Here is an 18145-nt window from a genome sequence, read left to right as displayed (position 1 = left end):
CCAGGCAAGAGTCTTGTAGATATCCAGCTTAACAACAGAGGAATATATAGAAAGAGGTGTAAGAAGTCAGAAGATATACTCCAAGTAGAATGGACAAGGAGAAAAGAAGAAAACTGGAGAAATAAAAAACACAAATATTTTGCAGTCAGGGTAAAAGCAGAAAATCCTTCTTATATTTGTCATTATTTTCAGTCACACAAAAAATGACAAATACACCTTGTCCATACTTGAAATGTATTCAAGTGCAGACATTACTGACTGAGGTGGAGGGGGTGGGTAGAGTGGAGGCTGTTTTTTGGGAGAGCAGTGTTTCTCAAACTTGAGCATGCATCAGAATCACTTGGAGGGCTTGTTAAAGGGATTGCTGGATCCCACTTCCGAAGATTATGTTTGCATTTCCAACAAGTTCTCAGGTGTGACCAATGCTATTGGTTCTAGAAACATCTTTGAGATATCTGTAAGCTTTAAGACTGTGAGGGGAAATGTCTTTGAGGTCTGTTAATCTGGTAGAAGTCCCAATAGTAGAGGTTTGGTTTAAATTATGTGTTCCTGCTTTCTAGCTTGTGAATTTGGGTAAATAGCTAATACTTAATAAATCTTAAAATGCAAAATAGTATTCTCATATAGATTAAATATGGTAACTTTTATAAAGCAACGTACCCTGAATCTAGCAAACATATCATAAGACATGCTTCCTTTACTATCCTTTCTTTGACTGAATTACAGATGTTTAGCCCTTGGGGAGGAAATGGGGTCCAATGAGAAGAAATGACACTAGTGAATTCCATCACAGTATAGAAGATAATAACTCATTTCAGAAGTTTTAATAAAAATTGTTCCATTGGCTCGAGCTTCCCTTGGGAAATTGTGGATGGCCAGGGGGATTCAGAAAGGCAAGCAACTCCAGTAAGTATTAGTAGGTTAAATAGAGTTGGGATTAACTGTTGTAGTCTACTTAAAACTTATTACACCGATGACAGTAATGGTGACACTTGTACTTTTATTTCTCAAGGGGCATTTTAACCCATCTTGGATGTTTAAGGGTCACACAATTTTAAGATTGCTGGTTGCAAACCTCAAATAAACATGGTAGGACAGGGGCAGAGAGAAGACACTATCATACAAGGCTGTTTGGATTATAAGTTGACTCAACTAATATAGCAATGTATATCAGAAGTCTTACACGAGTCACACATTGTGACTCAGAAATTTCAGCTTGGGAAACATGGCATAAGGAAACTCATAAAGATAGATGAAAAGAAGATGATGCATAAAGATAATCATTCAAGTGCTGTTTGTATTATCCAAAAAACAGAATGCTGAATAAAGAGAAATGGTAAAGCCAATTACAACACATGTTAAATGAGAAAAATAAAACATAAAATATATTTGGAATAAGATCACAACTAAGAAGAGAGAGAGAATTGGTTTTTATTCCTGCCCATAACACTGACTAAGAGTATGACCTTGAATCAGTGGTTCTCAACTGGGTGTGATTTTGTGGCACAGGGGACATTTGGAGATGCAAGAGACATTTTTGATTGTCACAACTGGGGAGTGCTACTGGCATCTAGTGGGCTAGAGATGCTGCTAACCACCCTACAATGCACAGGGCAGCCCCCACAACAAAGGATTATTTAGCTCAAAATGTCAGTAGGGCTGAGGGTGAGAAACTGCCTTAAATTCCATAACTTCTCTTTTTTTGTTGTTTAAGTTGTGTTTTTGTTTAAATCTAAAAGTCAACAACAATAATACCTATGGAACAGGATTGTTTTGGGAATTAAATGAGATAATCTATACAGAAAATCTGGTCTGGCTTTTAGTCAATTCCCAGTGAAAGTTACTAGGATTTATCTATTATTATTCATTCCCATTTTTGGGAGTAGAGAAAGGAATGGTAGTAACTAAATGACTTTTATCCTTCCTTCAGCTTAATTTTTTCCAAACTTTCTCCAATGAGTGTAATTAATTTTATAAAGGACAAAATATTTTAAATGTTGTTCTTACAATAACAAAGATTTTGTTGTAAAGATAATAACCATATGTCCATTTTTGTTATTACTATGAAAGTGGGGAATTTGAGGACTTGTATGGCAAGGCAAACTTAGCCAATATCTTTTTCATTTTGGAAATCATCCAACTGTTACAATATAGCCAGTGAAGTCTGCCAGCATCTCATACTCAACTGCAACGATTTATTTTCAAGTTAAACTTTGAGATAATGAAGGTTCTGAGCATGTCAAAGAGACATTTTTAGGCACCATTTTATGCAAAAGCCTTCCTGTTACAAGAATAGTGATTGGTTAATATGTAGTTCTAAAAAGATAATGGCCACTTTATCGAGGGCTTGCAATGTTTGTGGGGAACGACACTGAAAAAAGTGAAGTAGTGCTTATTATTATTTTATTATTGTCATTATTATTATTATTGAAGAGAGACAAGGAAATAGATGTGGAGGAAAAGTCTTTCACTCTTCTTGACTCTGATGCTACAGAGTCTAATTATTGTTAAGAATGGAATTGTGGGGGGGCCGGCCCCATGGCTTAGCGGTTGGCTGCGCGCGCTCCGCTGCTGGCGGCCTGGGTTCAGATCCCGGGCGCGCACCGACACATCGCTTCTCCGGCCATGTTGAGGCTGCGTCCCACATACAGCAACTAGAAGAATGTGCAGCTATGACATACAACTATCTACTGGGGCTTTGGGGGGAAAATAAATAAATAAATTAAATCTTTAAAAAAAAAAACAAAAAAGAATGGAATTGTGGGGGAGAAAAAATAATTTTCCCTCTACGCTTCTGCATTCTTAACTGAGACCCCTGAAATAAAAGACCGCTTTACAAGAGAAAAATGAACAGAAGTTCAGTAGCATGTATATTCCATGTATACCATGAAGATATCCAGGAAAAATGAGTAACTCAAAGAAGTGGCTTCAGAATTCGGGATTATATACCATTATGTAGAGAAAGGGAGATATAGGCCTCTTGGGAGAGAGTAAATGATATTTAGGAAAGATAAATGGACCCTTAGAAGACTAGATGGGAGTATGATAGTTTGTGACAAAGTTTGAGTATGGTGTGGACTTCTAGTCTCCTCTCCTGTGATAAGGATCAATCCTCGCTAATTGATGAAACTCCCTGGGAGGGGATTTATGGCAATGGAGTTCCTTTTGGAGGATTTATCTTTAGGCAGATGAGGAGAGTTCAGAGAAAGCCTGTCCCTGCGTTTGCTGTTTTTCAAGTCTACAGCTCAAAATGATAAGTAACCAAAGCAGCATATTTTGGGCGGCAAATTCTGCTACCCTTCAGAACCCTGACAATCCTCTCTCCAATTGGTGGTGTTCCTAATGAAGTTCAAGTCATGGCAACAGCCCTATGAGGTTGGTTGGTAGTGATCACAGGATTTGGGCCATGAAAGAAAAACATTTGGCTAGTCAATTAAAACCCAGGAAAACAGGTAGGCAGAGTAATAGAAAGGTCTGGGGATCATTTCAAGGAAAGAACTCCCCAAATTACAAAAAAGTGGGCTGGAGCCCCTTGGAGCGTGGTAGTATGGATGGAAAGTGTGCACTAGAGCAGGCTGTGTGCTTGCTCTCCCCGTTCCTCTTGTATGGGCCTGAAGGGTCAGCTCAAAACAAAATATACTGGAGGAGCAGGGCTACTGACAGAGCTTCTTACGTGGGTCTAGTGTGCCTATATGTATTTCCATATTAGCTTTTTCTATATTAGATATGGAGGAGGTAGGGAGAAATATTTGAAAAAAAATATTCTCTTGATATTTTTCAAGTGGAAAAAAAAAAGCAAATAACACAAAGTTTAAAAGAAATTGTGCTTGTGGGAGTTCCAGACCATTTTGGCCAAGCTAACCAGGCCTGATATGTTGGACACAGTTAGGACAGGTATTTGAACTTCTGGGTGGTTATCCAATTCAAACCTTCAGCCTTATAGAAGCTCCTTACTAAATATTAGTGTTAGAAACTGCCTCGTCTTACGATGGCCTCCGATAGGGAAGCTCTGGAAAAATGCAGGTCTAAACTGGGACAGGCTTTTCATTATTTTTTTTAAGCAAATAAAACCCCAGAATGGATTTTCTTTCCAAGATGTGTTTTGTTTTCTCACAATGACCTTTCTAAGAAAAGATAAAGCCAGCCTCAGGTAAAAAGAAATGGCCACATTTCATCTACAGTTAGCCTCCCTGACCCCTGAACTTGGTTTTTCTATCTGAACCTCTTTTCATGCACCATTTCTCCTGGTGTCTGATAAGGGACACTCAAGTGCTTGAACAAGGCCAGATTGGAACTTCGACTTTCATAAAATAGCCAGCAAACAAATTCTCTCCCACTTGAATTGGTGATATTATTCCTCTGTTTTTTTAATACCACAAGGTGTTGATAAATTGCAGAATTCAGGAAAGTAAAATGGAGCCAGTAAATCAGGCCCCGTTACCAGTTGGAGATCCCCAGTTATCATGCATGATATTTTACAAGTATTTATATATAACGTATAGATATATAAATACACACCACCACACACTTCTGTGTGTTTACACACACAAGCGATATCATCTCATCTTTTTTTTTTTTCCCCTATCTCTAACACAAAAGTCAAGGGGTTTGGGAGCCCGCGCAAAAAAAGAGATTTCTAAGAGAGCAGGCTATTGGGCCAGGGTCATTCGAAAGGGTAATTATTGTTAAATGTCAGGTTAACTCTGAAGGCCTCAGCTCATCCAACTGAGAGCAGATTAGCCCAGATGGAGACATTTTCAACACGGTGCTGTCTGGCCAATCAGAGACAGCTGGGATTAGCCAAATACCTTCTCTCATCTGCTTGCTCACAGAAAGGTCAGTTTCTGCTCATTGCTTCTCTTTTAAGATGTGCTTTTTTTTATTTATGGCAGCCGTGTGCAGGAAATCAGGTCCCTTTTATCAGCGAATTAAATATTCAACATCTAAAACCCACTTTTTGAGAGTCAACTTCATTCACTTTCAAGACCACTTTTATCTTTTTTTAAGTGCTGAAGATATACTGGGCGCGTGTACACGGTGCATATTTCACCCCCAGCCCTCCCGCTACGCTGGAGGTCTGCCTGTCGTGTTTTGCGTATTTTTGAAAGACTACTTGTTTCATTTCATGCATTTTCTTCTTTAAGGGCGCTGGTTTATGTTTCCTATCATTTTCTTCATAAAAAGAAGAGGGGACAATGAAACTAACCCCGGAGTGCTCTAAAAGATAATCTGTTTTTATGTACAGCTTTTTCTCCCCCTAAGCAACTAAATGAGCATGTGCATAAAAATCAGTGACAAAATGAACAGTAAGAAAAGCAAAGATCACGGACTTGTGATTCTTCAAATTGTGTGTGTATTTGCATATGTGCAAGTGCACACACACACGTAATCTGTAAATTATCCATAGGAGGCACATTAATATTTGCTGAATATATTATGTAATATATTCATATATGAATATGTGTGTTCTTAGAAGAAATACGTGGTGCCACTTCTATACGCCTCTTAAAATGTAGTTATTTTCCCATTTCAGAATGCAATCAGTGTGAGACACTAGAACACTCATCTTCTGAAGAATTTGTTATAAAAGCTGAATGAGGACATTGTGAGGAAACCCTTGCCTTGCTGCTAACACAAACCTGTTTTCATTACGCTACTTCCACACTGGTGTGGTATTCACCCCTGCCCCAACTCCTCCCATTGTCTTTATGCAAGTGAAGACATTTTTAACAAATAAGACAAAAATGACAGGCAAAATGGAGTCTCTTATCTGGAAAATTTACTACGATTTTACATAATATACTCGCTTTAAACAAATACTCGGATAAAATGCAGAGGGCAATTATTTATAATGTTTCATTCCTTTTAAGGATATCTGCTTTGGTTAAGCTGCGTTAAGTGTTTATTCCATAGTAATATACAAGACAATATGTCCAAAACCCTAGGACCCAGCGCCAGATATTGTTTTTATGTTTTTTTTTTTGTGAGGAAGATCAGCCCTGAGCTAACATCCACGCTAATCCTCCTCTTTTTGCTGAGGAAGTCCGGCTCTGAGCTAACATCTATTGCCAATCCTCCTCCTTTCCCCCCACCCCAAAGCCCCAGTAGATAGTTGTATGTCACAGTTGCACATCCTTTTAGTTGCTGTATGTGGGACGCGGCCTCAGCATGGCCGGAGAAGCAGTGCGTCGGTGCGTGCCCGGGATCCGAACCCGGGCCACCCGTAGGGGAGCGCGCGCACTTTGCTAAGCCGCGGGGCTGGCGCCAGATCTTGGTTTTTAATAGCATTCTCCAATAAAAGGAAACAGGGGTCCTTGGAGAAATGGCTGAGTCGAGGACTAGGGCAGATACAAGGAAGTACTCAAAAAACAACCCCATATTGATGGGGGTACGTCAAAGGGACACGAGAGTCAGCTGAAAAAGTGACAGTGGCCAAAGCTGGAACAATTTGACCAACACAATCAATAAAGTAATATTGGATTATAGTTCAAAGGATGAAATGAATATCCACGAGCCCTCGCGCAGTGGGCAGATCCAGTGTACATGTCACAGCTGGAATCTGGCTTGTGTTTGGAAATAAACAAGTTAGCCCCTCAAAAAAAAATACAATACAAATAAATTATTGATACTGATACAAATAAATTATTGAATAAATAAATAAATGAGGGGGGACAGACAAATCTTGCACACAGAAGAATTCCAAATAATTTATGTAGATACTTTGCCCTCAAGAGGAGAAGCGTAACTCCTCATCCTTTAGTGTAGGCTGTACGTGGTGACTTCTTTCCACAAGCGCAGTATGGGAAGCTGGGGAAAGGAGTAATTTCACAGTGGAGAAGCCTGACACACACTACCTCAGCCAGGTGGTCAAGGTTAACAACAGTGATAGTTATATTGATAATTTGTACCCTTGATATGATGTGATGAGAATGGCACTCTGCCTCTGTGTCCTTCTTACCTAAAACACATAACCCCAGTCTAATCATGAGAAAAAAAAAATCAGACAAATCCCAACTGAGGAACACTCTAGAAAATACCTGATTAGTACTCCCCAAAATGTTCAAGGATATCAAAATCAAGGAAAGTCTGAGAAGCTGTCACAACCAATAGGAGCCTATGGAGACACGACAACTAAATGTAATGTAGTGTCCTGGATGCGATCCTAGAACAGAACAAGGACATTCGGGGAAAATCTGAATAAAACGTAGATTTTAGCTAATAATGTACGTATCCATATTGGTTCACTAATTGTGACAAATGTACCATACTAATGTAAGATGTTAATAATAGGGGAAACTGAGTTTCTATAAATCTGTAAATCTAAAACTGTTCTAAAGTAAAAAAGTGTATTAAATAAAACCTAAGTTAATATCTTGAAAAATTAACTCAAATTATATCAAATGTCTAAATTTTCAGTATTTTCAAAATACTTAAATATTCAATTGCATTTATACTGAAATAGCTTATTAGCGTTTTTGAAAGAAAAATAGAGGGTTGAAGATCTGTCTTGAAAATTCAAAGAAGGACATATGACACTGCCTTTAAAAAATAAACTCATAAATCTGAAATCTCTTCTTAGGGAAACTCACTCAAAGTCCAAATAATGTACTTCTTCAGAAATGACCATTGCAGCTACTATGATCCACTCTTACCCGGCGCCCATGAATTGGCTTTCTCTCCTCACCTTCACTCTGAATTTGGATGTGAAGTTTGACCTCTATGGGTCTTCAGCCTTAAGAGGCAAGCCCTGGGAAATACAGAAAGAGCTAATATAAATGTAAAAATTACCTGTTAAATGCTAACTAATTGTCCTTTTCCAGCTTAGCACTAATAGTACAGACTCCATACTGACAGGAGATCATTCAGATAAATAACATCAATAAAACATTCCACCAGATTTTGCCTCAATTATCTAAGTGGTACAGGTAGAAACATCTTAAATTCAGTGGATGTGAATATTTATATCAATGTTTTATCCATTCAGGGCTGTACATAACTTTCATACTGAACTTCAGCCAATTATTTCTCATTTCATTAATAATACTTGTGCTTCCAATCGCTACATTGGCTTAATTACAGAGCACATATATATTTTGATGAACTGCACATGTAATTTTCTAAATATTTTCAGGTTGTTGATTCTCAAGAATGGTCAAATGTGAGTAAATTTTAATGCCCATAAGACAAAATCATTTCTAACTCTAAATAATAGGAGATACATTGGTTCTCTAACTTACATTATGTTTTGGAGATAAACTACATTTGACTGTTTTGGGTTTTTGGGGAGAGATGAGTTTTGTTGCCAATTTGACATGTAGAGATTAAACAACATAATGACTATGATGCTTGGAAACTTATAGTCTTTAAGACTTTTCTTTTAACTACCTTTGTGAAGCAGTAGAAAAACAAAATTTCAGAGTAGTGGTTTACCTATATAATCCCTATAAGAGAGCAGGCTAGGTTAGGTTCACGTGAGAAATAGAAAATTCCTGCGTTTGCCCATTGCTCTCTTGTAGCAAAATAAAGCCACAGAGAAATATCTTTTAAGGCAATAAAAGGAAGGTGTCTTCTAGTACAGACATATTTCAATTGTTATTGTTTTCTGAACTGAATGGATGGTACTGGATAATAATGGGGCTATTTTTGACAGTCTCTTATTTATGTGTCTCTGGATGAGTTTGTATACGCATGTGGGTAAGCTTCAGTGCTGAACAAATCAGAGTAATATTTAAAGTTAATATGGTTGAAATGAATTTGTTTACTCCCCAAACGCATTGATTTCTAGATTCCTCTAAAACAATTTTAAATTGTACATGCACCACAAAGAGCTTATTTTCATAGGAAGTAGGATATAAATGGAAAAATAATTATAAAAATAAGATTCTAAAACTGAACAATTGAGTTCAGCTTTGTTTTTTGAGATGCCCAAGTTGTAAAGTTGTTGAGCAAAATTCATATTAATTTACTGGAGAAATAATTTAATAAATAAAATACGTGGGCAGTTGACCTTTCTGGTGCAAACATCAGTGCAGGTGAATTCACTTAATATGGTGGTAGAATTTCCACAGGACTTTACTTAAGATAGCATATTTTGGGGCCAGCCTGGTGGCATAGTGGTTGAGTTCGCATGCTCCACTTTGGCAGCCCAGGGTTTGCAGGCTCGGATCCCTGGCGTGGACCTATGTGCCGCTCGTCAAGCCATGCTATGGCAACGTCCCACATACAAAATAGAGGAAGATTGGCACAGATGTTAGCTCAGGGCCGATCTTTCTCACACACACACACAAAAATATTATATTTGGCAACCTGGGCTTGGAGTAACAATCCATGAAACTAAAATAGAGTGGAAATGGACTGACTTTGACTTGTATAGCTATGCTATTATTTTGATTTCAGATATTTATATGAGGTCAATTTACATAAATGTTTGATATCAGCCCGCCGAGTCCCAGATCAGACAGTCCCCAGATCTGTCCCCGACACTTACTGAGCACGTACTATATGTCAAACCACGTATAGGTACAGAAGAAACAGAAAAACCCATTTTGCCTCTAAGAGGCTCAAAGCATCTCCTAGGTTTTTGTAGCATTTATAATAGTTGCGGTATATTGATTAATTACTTAATGAATCATGTAATATTTTTCTATCCCTATAGATTATATGCTCCCAGATAGCAAAGTTTATTCTTTCTTTATCTCCAATGCCTAGCAGTATCTAGCACACAGAAAATGTTTAAGAAGTATTTGCCTAAATATAAGGATAAATGAATAGGAGACTCTGCTAGTTGTGAACACATTAAACATTCTCCTTTTTTTCTTACTATCAAAATATTAGACAATATTTCAGCTTAAAAATACATGTCCCAGCCTTCCTTACAGCTCCCAGGTCGTTGTGAGGCTTCTTGGAAAGTTCCTTTGCCTCTTTTTGCCCTACCAGTTCCTGCCTTTGCTTTCAGTTTTGAACTGGAGCACCAGCTGGCACTCCACCAGTATTTGGGAGCTGTATTATGAAAGCCAAGCTTGGGGGTTGATAAAGCAAAAAGATAGATATGGAGTCCAGGCCCCTGATAGTACCACAGAACTCCCTGACCAGCAATAAAGGGGGTCCCTCCAGACTTTTTTAGCGCAATAGAAAAATAAACTTCTATCTTATTTAAACTATTGCTATTTCCTGTCTCTGTTACTAGTAGCTCTATGTACTTTTTCTAATTGATTCAGACTGTTATAAATTCCTATTGCTGGTAATTGGATATATGTAGCAGACAAACCAATCCCATTAAGACTAGTGTGTTATTTTATTTCCCCACAGTTGAAGACCTTTTTCTATTGGGTTAAATCAGTGCTTCTCCCCTTAGGGTGATTTTGTCTCCCTCCCCTCCAGGCTATCTGACAACATCTGGAGACATTTTGGTTGTCACAAGGGGGGGGGGCGGTATTTGTACTGGCATGTAGTGGGCAGAGGCCAGGCATGCTGCTATTGTCTTACAGTGCACAGGACAGACCCCTACAACAAAAAATCATCTAGACCGAAATGTTAATAGTGCTGAGGTTAAGAAACCCTGGGTTAAATCTTCATTAATTAGGTGTCCCGCACAGTCCACCTAACCATTAACTGTTGATTCGTGTTTGTTTTGTAATGTAAGCCTATTTGTTGACTTTGCTTACACAGAAAATGGTCATTTTTCCTTAAATCATGAAGTAAAGGTTATTAAATAAAGATATGTTTTATTTTTGGTTAGATGAGGGAAGTGGGTACTGCGCAAAGTATTGGCCCGATGAATTCTCGTCCAGAAAAGCAGAATAATATGAAGAAACATGAGAAAACGCCAAGTAATTAAATGGGTCGACGTTATAGACACGACAGTTAAGAAAATAATGCTGCAGGGTGAACTAAAGATGGTGATGCAGCTAGTGAACTTTTGATTGGAAATGAAGCTCTAGTTGAATTGTAAATTGAGACATTGGAATAAGATTCCTACCAGGAGAAAGTGGGTGAAGTTGAAAGAAGCCCTTGTATGAAACTCCATCTCTAAGACTTCCTCATTTTCCTCTTGGAAAGAAGGAAATAAGGAAAGAGGGAAAGAAGGGAGGAAAGAAGGCAAAGGAAGGAAGGAGGGGAGTAAAGGGAGGAAGGAAGGAAGGAAGGAAGGGAGGGAGAGAAGGAGGGAGGAAAGAAGGGAACAATTATCTGGGACTAAAATGTGATTGAACCTATGAGGGATAAGTTAAACTAACCAAAATTAAACTAAGTAAAGACAAAATACACACCACCTGCCTGAAGTACAGAATGACTCTGTGCTTGTTAGTAAAGGAAAACCTCATCTAGCATTAAACAGTTAATATTTATAGGTAACTTTATAATCATTGCTATCAGCAGAAAAAAGCTACAATAATCCGATTGCCATCACTTTAACCAAAGCCTGTGTTGTAAACCTTGTAATTTTCTGCTGTTATGCTCAGCCACTTTCAACACATTTAAATTAGAAAGGACTATGCTAATTTTGCTTCATAGCCAGGGTAATTGTTGCAAGACATAATTATCTTTTTTTTTTTCCAATCATTTTATTCTCCAGTGTTGTTAAATTCAGTCTCAGTTACCCTATGTGCTTTTAAGCCTGTGCCATCCCAACCCCCATCCTGCTGGAAATAGTCCTTTCATCTTCCTTAGCTATACAGGCTTAGAAGTCTTCTTCCAATAGCCATGTTATTCTTCTGTGATCTTCCTGAGGAATAGTGTGTGAGTCTAAGTTGGTGAGTTAACTCTGCATTTAATTAAAAAGACTGCCCTTTATTTTCCTTATATTAATACTTAACATGCCATAGAATTGACTCAAAAAAAAAATAATGAAAAGACGGCAGTTGGAACATTTGAAAAGAGATGGGGGGAGGCATCATTGCTGCTTTTAAATACTTGAAAGGGAGAAGAGACTTATATTGATCCAGAAGACTAAACTGCGACAGATGAGTAGAAATGACAGAAAACGAGATTTGGGATCCAAATAAGAAAGAATCTTCCATCAGTTGAAGTGCAGTGGTTTCCTTATGAAGCGGTGACCTCCTGAGCTAGGAGTGTTCGCCCTGAGGTCAGGGACCCCAAAACTGAGAGGGAAGAGGATTGGCAATCTTCCTTCTTTGTATAGGGCAGAGATTTTTAACCCTAACAAACCATATAAAAATAAGGTTAATATTGATTAGGTAGTATCCAACTGGTCAGAAGAGGAAAAAAGATGCATGAAGGAATAAATCATATTTTTCTGGCTGACTGGGTGGGTATCTTCTCACAGTTTAAGCACTGAATCTTTAAATGCTCAATCATCTGAGAAATCTATACCAGTTCAATTCACCTCTATTTATCCAGTGTCCTTCACATTCTTCCTAATGATCTGTGGTGTCACTAGCCTAAGGCAACCTAAGCTACCTGGTCTCCTGACAAGCCACCAAGAACTTGCTTCTTCTTCCCTCCAGCAATAAGAAGGGTGTCATTAATTATGTTGCTCTAAGAGGTTGAACAGGTTGACTCATGGAGTGTCATAAGTTAATCATTTATATTAATGTTCAAGACAATCACCAGGCGTTAAGCCTAACCACGAGAAGTCCAAGTCCAAGTGTTACATTCTCTGCTTTTCAAAAGGCTGACAATAAAGGAGGAGGGGGGCTAATGGCAAGGAATGTTCCTATGATATTCCTGCTAAGAGAGCCTGCTTCTCAGGGAGACTTGCACCTTTTTCCATTGTGCATTTGAAAGCTGCAGGAGTTGGCGTTGAACGAAAGGGTGACAAATCTAAGGACAGAGAGCCACTAATTAGTCACTGAGGTCTCAATTCCATCACTGTATGGCTCTGAATATCCTAACATCTGCAATTTGCTGTGTCAAGGTATCAAAGGGGAGACTTCTACAAGGAGGAAATTCAGCTCAGTCTTGAGGCCAACAGATTTCAGTAGGTTCTTATCTTTCAAAATACATTAAAAATGTGTTTAGGTAAATTCCACAACCCAAAACAATGTTTGTTATACATGTGGAGCCAGCATGCATGTGTACACATTCATATGCATTTATTTAATGCAATCTGTATCACTGGGCCACTATTTAGATAATTTGGTTGTAGTTAGTATAATGCACTAAAAAAAAAGAGTGGAGACATTTTCTGGAACTCTCCAAATGAATACTTTATGCCTACGGATATTGGCACAAAAGACACCATAATAAGGAAGGCATGCATGCACTCAGGGGACTGATTTAGGAAAGATAAGATCAGTTTTTTTCAAGATCTATCATTAAAAGCTCACTCAGTATACCTCAGTCTCCTCACCTGTAAAATGGAGGTGAAACTGTTGCTTTCCACCTCTCAAGGGTGTTTTAAAGATTTATGAGATCAGTTTTCTAAAGCATTGTGAATTTCTTGGGAAAAGGTACTGTGAAAAATAAAGCATCATTATTCATTTTGTTCTGGGACAGAGCCCTTGCGGGGGGGAGGTGGTCCCTGAAAAAGAACAAATAGAGTCATTTTTACTGAAGACAAGAGAGAAATGTTCTCATTTGACGTTCCAAATTCAGCGGAAAACAAGGTTGCTAAAAAACCTAGTTGAGTTCTATCTTTAAAACACTCTTTGCATTCCTGCACTTTTTTCCCTCTCTTTGACATCCTGGATTATTATAACATCAACTCTGTAGGTAACTATGCGTGTGTGTGTGTGTGTGTGTGTGTGTGTGTGTGTGTGAGAGAGAGAGAGAGAGACAGAAACAGAGACAGAGACAGAGAAGAGGGAATTAAAAGGTTTTATAAATGAACACATTTGGAGAAATACGTCTTGGTTTATCTGAATCACTGTTGAATATCTGTTTATAATAGCTCCTGGGCACCTAGCTGGTTGTCTACATGAAATTCAGATGAAGTTCTTTGCTTTGGATGGTTTCCCTTTATTTTTTCACTTCTTCATCTTCTTCTTCTTTTGGTAGAAGGAAACAAGTTATATGGACCACCAGGCAATCGTTACTATTAAAAATATTTCCATTCATGGTAATGGATTACAATTGTATGGAAATAAACATTTTTCCTTTGTGTTTGATGATATGATTGTAGAGCACCAGTGGCAAGCACTTTGGAAAGAAAATACAGCTTTGCAAAAGAATAGTTTTGATAGGATTTTTAATTCTCAATTATTCTTGTGTTCATCCCCTCTCCTGAAGAAAACACCCAAAGGCTGATGAAAAGGTCTTCCATGCTGCCATGTCTTTCCTGGGACCCTCCTTTGTGAATTGGCATGTTCTCTTTCTCTCTTTACTTCACTATCTAACTGCTTAACTCTGAAGCCTTGGTTGTAACTCACCTTTGACCTTAAATGAGAAAAAGAAACATTAAGCGTTCTTTTTATTTGACATTACAAGTACTGTACTGCCCCTTGGTTATTATCCAATCATGTAATAGAGCCTTCAATGTTTGGTTTTCTTTCTTAATTTAAAGGATTTTAACACTGGACAACTTGACAGTTCTGAGCCTGGAGCTGCCCTGGTTAACCATGGCAAGGTCTGGTCTCCAGCTCCTTCTCCCATGGCTGGAAACCAGTGGAGCTGTTTTATAGACTTTAAACTCTACATGGGTCCTAATAGGATATTGATAGCAATAGTCTGATTCTGCCTGCCCCCCTCCTGTTCTGAGGAAGGAGCTCGACTGCTTCATTTACAATTGGCAGCCTCACAGCGAGGACCCAGCTGCCTTGAGTGAGCCACTTTTCTCTCCTCCTTCCAGGACTCGCCAGTCTTGTCATCACTCTGTTTGCTGCATTTTCATTCTCCCTCCAGCAGCACTAGACTCTGGTGGGCATGCCAGGACTCAGATTTCCTGCCCAGTTCTGGAATCGCAGAATTTAAAGATTCGAAGCAACCGCAGGGATCATCTAATCCCTTGCTAATCAAAGTGTGGGCCTTGGACCAGCAGCATCAAACTTGTTAGAAATGCTGACTCCTGGCTCTCATCCTAGACCTGGTAAATCAGTATCTGCTCTTTCTCAAGCTCTCCAGGTGATTCATAAGCACATTACAATTTGAGAAGCATTGACGTAATTGCACATGCTCCCTGATTTAAGAATTTTATTGAAGTCTTGGCTATACAAAGAAATGATTTGGAGCTTTAAAATTTCTGGTTTACTTTTTCTGAGGCATAGCCTGGGCATCGGTCCCACATGTGATTCCCATGTGCACCCAGAATTGAGAGTCATGGATGGCTCTAAAGCAGTGGTTCTCCAAGTCTGGTCCTTGGACCAGCAACATCAGCATTACTTGTTAAAATGCAAATTCTCAGGCCATACCCTAGATGTACTAAATCAGGAACTTTAAGATTGGGGCCTAACAAGTCTTCCAGGTGTTCTGATGCAAGTTCTATAACTTCAGGTTTCAAGAATAAGGATCCCCAACTCACCCCAGAAAAATGAGTCGACTTATACCATCCTGTAGTTGTTCTGATGTGAATTCATTTAAATTAAATAAAATTAAAAATTTTGTTCCTTGTTTGAACTAGCCACATTTTAAGTACTCGATAGCCACAAGTATCTAACGGCCACATAAGAGACACCACAGATATAGAACATTTCCATCATTGCCGAAAGTTCTACCGGATAGTGCTGATCTACACTTTGGACTAGAGGGAGACATAATAATAATAATAATAATAGCAGCAACAATAATGGCAAAAATAACAATTCCCATATATTAAGTGATTACTGTGTACCAGATATTGAGCTAAGACACCAAGTAATCTCTCTTATTTCCTTACAGACTGCCAAATTATTATTTAGTCATTGTCTTCAAGTCTATGAAGGATTTTAGGCAGGAGAAGAAGGAAGAAGAGCAGAGGAAAGAGAAGCAAGAGGAAGAGTTGTTTTCTCCATCAGTGAAGGACTTCATTTGAGGAATAGGGTTGACTTTAATGCAAGAGAATCATTGATGGGATACAAAGAAAATGTCAATGCATGAGGGCAATACACCAGTAAGATATCATGTCTAGAGCTTTTCTCTCTCCAAAACTAGAACATGCTGCATAGTGCTAGAATCTAAGAACGATTCAATTGTCCATTTGGAGTTCTGTTGGCTGGGTGTTTTTGTAGCTTTGCGTCCAAGATTGAATCTTTCCTCAATCTCCCGCAATAAATGTATCATTGGTCCCATCACCCTATGACCACAGAATAAGATCACCCTCCCTTTTATGCCCGATATTTCATTGCCCAAGCCCACCTGCTTAATTCTGGACATTAACTCCCCTCCACTAGTCCCCAGCTCCTTCTGCAGTCTCCCATGTGACCACCTCACCATGCCCTGTGACAAGTCCATTCCACCCTCCAATTCTTGCCACTGCTCTCCCAGCTTCTGTATGCAGGCAGTCAGCGTGTGCTCTCTGAGACCTGCTAGGGCTAAGGATGCAGCTGTGGACATGGCAACCCTTTCTCTCCTGGAGCTTACACTCTACTAATGACCCTTCTGAGAGCAGAGTTCCCTGGGCACACCTGGTGTCCTTTCTGGCCTCTGGGAAGACAAGTACACTGCTTTCCCTACTTTTCCACATCACCTTTGAGACTTGACTAGACTTTTACAAGCACATACTGAGGGTAAGGGAAGTGCCACACTCTAGAAGCGACAACTATTACTAGAAATGGTGAACCACTTGGGCTTCTGCTGGGACACAGCTTTACCAAACCCTTCGATTTTCGTTACTAACCAGCTTTGAAGCACTGAAGCTTCCCCAAGGAGCAAAAAGTTAAAAAGTCTCACCAAAGTGGCCCCTCCCATTATAAACAGAAGGTCTGTCCGAGAGGCAAATTCCAGTCTCCACCTAGAAGACAGAAACTGTTTGGAAGCCCCAGAGTGCAGTTTTCCCAGCTTCCAAAAATTAAGGATTGGTCTTGATTACACTAGCATTTTATCTTTTCCCTTCCACTTGCCAACCTTTCCCCTCCATTTTTCCCCTTCACAATGAGAAGTAAACAAGAATCAACAGAGGGAGTGTGTCCTGGGGTAAGCCAGCCTGGGGGCTCCTGGGAGAAACTTTGTTGCTTCTGCTTGTGAATCTGAGTCAAGCCACTTCCCCCACATTTTTATATACATTGTATCTTCTGTTCAATGTGCTCATATCCTGGGTGCTTAGTAACAGACTCATAGAAGTTTCAAGCTGAAAGGACTTTCGTGTTCTCCTAGCCCAGTGGATTTTCAAAAGTATTTTAATGGCAAAAATCTCTCTTCAAACGAAACCTTACACGAAAGTCCAATATATGAAGCTGAATAAAACAGTGCTTCTCAGGTTAGAACAAGGAGGGTCAATGGGACCCTCCCCACTCACCCATGGGATGGGCTATTGAGCTCTGTTTGAAATCATTTATCTGGCCCAGCCCATCATTTTACCAATGGAGAATCTAAAGCCAAGAAAAGTTAAACCATTTTCAGAAGACAAGATTTTGGTGAGCCTAAAACTGAGACCCCGGCCCTTAGTTATCCATCCTGCTTTCATTGGGTTACCCCATGATGCTCTTAATAGAGGGGTTGTTCAAGTCCTCAGTTAGAAGTGCTCAAAAATGAATAGTTCCTTAGGCTAGGAAACTGATCATATCGTTCTTCTTCTTCTTATTATCAATTGGTTTCTCATATAAGTCCAAAGTCCTTACCATGGCCTCTAAGGCTATCCATCTTCTGTCCCCTCACTCCCTTTCTAACTTAATTCCTAATTCTCTCCACTAAACTTACTTTACTCCAGCCACTCTGGCCTCCTGGTTTTCCTCAAACACATCATGATTATTCCTGCCTCGGGATTCAGTACATGCTGTTCACCTGCATGGAAATCTCTTCCTACAGATGTCACATGGCTTGCTCCCTCACTTCCCTTAGAGCTCTGCTCAAATATCACTTTATCAGTGAAGCCATCCCTTTATCAATTGTGGCAGCCAGTTTCCAACAATGCCCCCCTAGTCAACCAAATCTTCTGTCATTCTGCCCTTTTTATCTGAGGGGCACTGGGACTTGCTTTTGACCAACAAAATGTGGAAGAAGTGATGCTTCATGACTTTCAAGGTGAGGTCGTGAGAAGTCTTGCAGATCTCATGTAATACTTGCTCTAGAGGAAGCTGGCCTACATATAAGAAGCCTGACTGTCTGAGCCCACTAT

Source organism: Ceratotherium simum, chromosome 3 (assembly GCF_057802395.1).
Source record: "Ceratotherium simum simum isolate JZ-2026a chromosome 3, ASM5780239v1, whole genome shotgun sequence".
Lineage (NCBI taxonomy): Eukaryota > Metazoa > Chordata > Mammalia > Perissodactyla > Rhinocerotidae > Ceratotherium > Ceratotherium simum.
This window is presented reverse-complemented; position numbering follows the sequence as displayed.